We start from the raw sequence: 3,401 nt of genomic DNA, 5'->3' as shown, positions 1-3,401 counted from the left end.
ACTCTCTGCCCCATAAGAATGGTTTTGCACCCACTCAACCGCATCGCCCTCTGAAAACTCCATCTCAAGTTTAGGCTCTGCATAAACAAGATAGTTCCCTCTAGGACGTGTGGAGGCCATCCCAGCTTCCACTTCCTCACAAGGTGACAAGGGGTGGTTAACTGGCGCGCCCCTCTCTCTCTCCAAGTTGCAGGACTCTTGCCCACCCTTCCAAACAGTTCTTAATTCGCTGGCATCCACCAGCTCTCTCTCCGACTCGGGATCTCCCGAAAACCAGGAGGCAGATTCCACTCTGGGACTTGGAGGTTGGGGGGGGGGGGTTGTCTCCGAAGGAAGGGAACTGCCTTCTCCACCCGGACCCCATTCGTCCACAGTTCGCAAAGTGTATTCCTGGGGAGCCCCGGCTTCCATAATTCCTTACTATCTCTATCCCCCCCCAAAATAAAACGCCTTAGTACACAAAAGATTCGTGCCAATTTAAAATCAAAGTGCCTTTCTGCAGGGAAGTTCCATCCCACCGCTGCCACCATGTAGTAAAGGGGCTCCTTTACTACTACTACTAATAATAAAATTTATTTATACCCCGCCCTCCCCAGCCAAGACTGGGCTCAGGGTGGCTAACAACCAATAATAAAAAAACGTTGATTAAAATACAATTTAAAAGATTAAGATACAACATTAAAACATTAGGATGCAGCCTCTTCACGGGAGGGAAAAGGAAATAGAGGGGGAGGGAATCAAACTGATTCTAAGCCAAAGGTCAGGTGGAACAACTCTGTCTTACAGACCCTGCGGAAAGAAATCAGATCCTGCAGGGCCCTGGTCTCATGAGACAGAGCGTTCCACCAGGCCGGAGCCAGTGTTGAGAAGGCCCTGGCTCTGGTTGAGGCTAATCTAACTTCCTTAGGGCCCGGGACCTCTAGGGTGTTGCTATATATGGACCTTGAGGCTCTCCGTGGGGCATACCAGGAGAGGCGGTCCCATAGGTACGAGGGTCCTAGGCTGTGAAGGGCTTTAAAGGTCAAGATTAGCACCTTAAATCTGACCCTGTACTCCACCGGGAGCCAGTGCAGCTGGAAAAGCACTGGGTGAATATGCTCCCATGGCAGAGACCCTGTGAGGAGCCTCGCTGCAGCATTCTGCACCCGCTGGAGTTTCTGGGACAGATTCAAGGGCAGCCCCACGTAGAGCGAATTACAGTAGTCAAGCCTGGAGGTGACCATTGCATGGATCACTGTGGCCAGGTTGGGGCGGGAAAGGTAAGGGACCAACTGCTTGATGAGGCGAAGGTGGAAAAATGTCACCTTGGCTATTGTAACCTGCGTCTCCATGGAAAGGGAGGTGTCATGGATTACACCCAAACTCTTAACCGAAGGCTTAAATGAATAGAAGGATGAATAAGGTCTCTAAGGAAATGGAGGCCAGAGATTTTCAGTTTGTTTCCCAACCTACCTCGTCTGTGCTTTCCTGATGAACACAAAAACATGAATGGGTCTGATCCATTCTTCACATTCTGATGTTCCTGTTTCTCTTTTCTCTTTTCTCATGCACAGGGAATTGATTTTGATGAAGATCAAATATCGGAAATCGGCCTGGAAGATGGGGAGGATCTTCCTCCAAGGTAATCCTGTGCTAATCCCCTCCCCCATAATCAATTGCTTTAAAAAAAAAACCCGGTCCATTTCTATGGTGGTGGTGCTTGGGGTCTTTGAAGGATGGGGGGCAATAAACCCTTTTGACAAAAGTGCTACTCCTGTCTCCCCTCAGCATCCCAACCACAGCTTCTCTGGATGCGGCTGATCTTCCTCCTGAAAGCGGCAGCAGGGACCAGCTGAACAACAGACTTACGGATTTCGTCGCAAGAATAAAGAGTGGGATGATCCGAAGGAAGGCGCTCCGAGATCTTTGCGCCTTCCTGCAGAAGATCCAGGAACATGTGAGTTGCGTGGCGAGTTCCCGCCTCCCCCACGGAAATAAAGACACAGGACACCAGTATTTTAGGTTAATGGGCAAAATTAGGCCACAACTTTATTGATTACAGGAATTGAGTGGTATTGGCTTAGGCATTGGTCCTATCGACTAACCGGCTTCAGCCTGATTGCTAGAAGACCGGCAAGGGTTAACCACCAGTAGGGGGAGTCCTGCTGATGTACATCAACTAGGAGCTCCCCCAGGGTCACCGCTCGGGGGCATGCCTTAGGCCCACACCTCCATAGGCTTCGGACAGGGCAACGCCCCACGGAATCCTTTACCGGACTACCCTTCGATATGGGGGAAGGTGATGGCGCTTCCTCCCCCCACTCATCTGCATAACAATACCCTTACCAATGCCTCACTGCCAATGCCGAGGAAGTTGTGACAATTTGCTATGAGGTAGGCAAAAAGCCAAATGGCCGGTGCCAATTTGCCAAGTGGAAAAAATTCCTGCCGGGCCCCTTGACGGCGACCAACCGAAGTCCATAGCAATGTCAAAGAGCCAAACCTAAAGGGTGGGAAAACCGGAGCAGCTGGGGCACTGGGAGAAAAAGGGAAATCCTCAGCCGCGCCGGCCCTAAATAGCGCTGGCCACACCTCCCGGGCCAGCCGATTGGCTGGCAAGGGAGATGACGCGCCCGAGGATTCCCTGCTCTCATGGGGGCTGCAAGCCAGCCCCGAGTACGTGGGGGGAGGGCATGAAGCCCGCAACCCCACCTCCTCTCCAGCTCAGAAGTGGCTTTACTGAAGGGAAGCATTGCAACCATGCAGGGCTGTCAAGGCCTTCAGGCTGCTGCTTCTAGGCCCACCCTGCAAGGTGCCCAAGGGACGATCAGGCATCCCAGCACATACTCAATTTGGAGAACAGAGCTGGGCCATAGTGAGTAAAGTGGCTGAGAAAAGAAGAAAAAAAGCAAAGATTAGGAAAAGAGGGTTTAGGTTTAGGATGCTAAATGTTTTGGAATGTTTGGAATAAAAATGTTATAGGAAAAATGGTGATCAGTCCCTTCTCTGGGTTTCTTCTCAGCCATCGGCAGTGATTCATGCATGCTCCTATGGCCAACTGGTGGCGATTTCCTGCCTTTGTGCATTGGATCCGGACCCGGAGAGCAGGCAGCGGGCAGCAGAGGCCCTCTGCCATCTTCTGCCCATCCTGCGGTGCAACGAAGGTAAGACTGGAAGAATGCATCCCAGCATGGGGTGGGGTGAGCAAGACCCAAACTAACGCTTTGGCTTTCCTTTGCAGAGACACTGGCAGGAACGTTAAGGAACCAAATGCTCATCATCGGAGCTGAGGAGGTCCTCGAATCCACCGGAGGACCGGTTCCTGGGCTGTTCGTGAATAACTGTTACTCTCTTGCCACGGTAAGTCGCTGTCTCTCAAGCCACATGTTCTGGGTTCTGCAGAGGCAGCACCTGGGCTTTCT

At 51.7% G+C, this 3,401-nt stretch overlaps 1 long non-coding RNA gene across 1 annotated transcript; it reads left to right on the top strand.

The window, feature by feature from the left end:
• The first annotated feature begins 442 nt into the window (after positions 1-442).
• Positions 443-3,135, top strand: LOC144328331 (uncharacterized). The gene is made up of 4 exons (XR_013393508.1): positions 443-986; positions 1,554-1,621; positions 1,768-1,936; positions 3,002-3,135. It is a non-coding gene; the product is annotated as an uncharacterized LOC144328331 (long non-coding RNA).
• The last annotated feature ends 266 nt before the right edge of the window (positions 3,136-3,401 follow it).

This window comes from Podarcis muralis, chromosome 7, assembly GCF_964188315.1.
Source record: "Podarcis muralis chromosome 7, rPodMur119.hap1.1, whole genome shotgun sequence".
In the NCBI taxonomy this organism is placed as follows: Eukaryota; Metazoa; Chordata; class Lepidosauria; order Squamata; family Lacertidae; genus Podarcis; species Podarcis muralis.
Note: the sequence above shows the minus strand (reverse complement) of the source record. Positions and strands in the feature narration are given on the sequence as shown.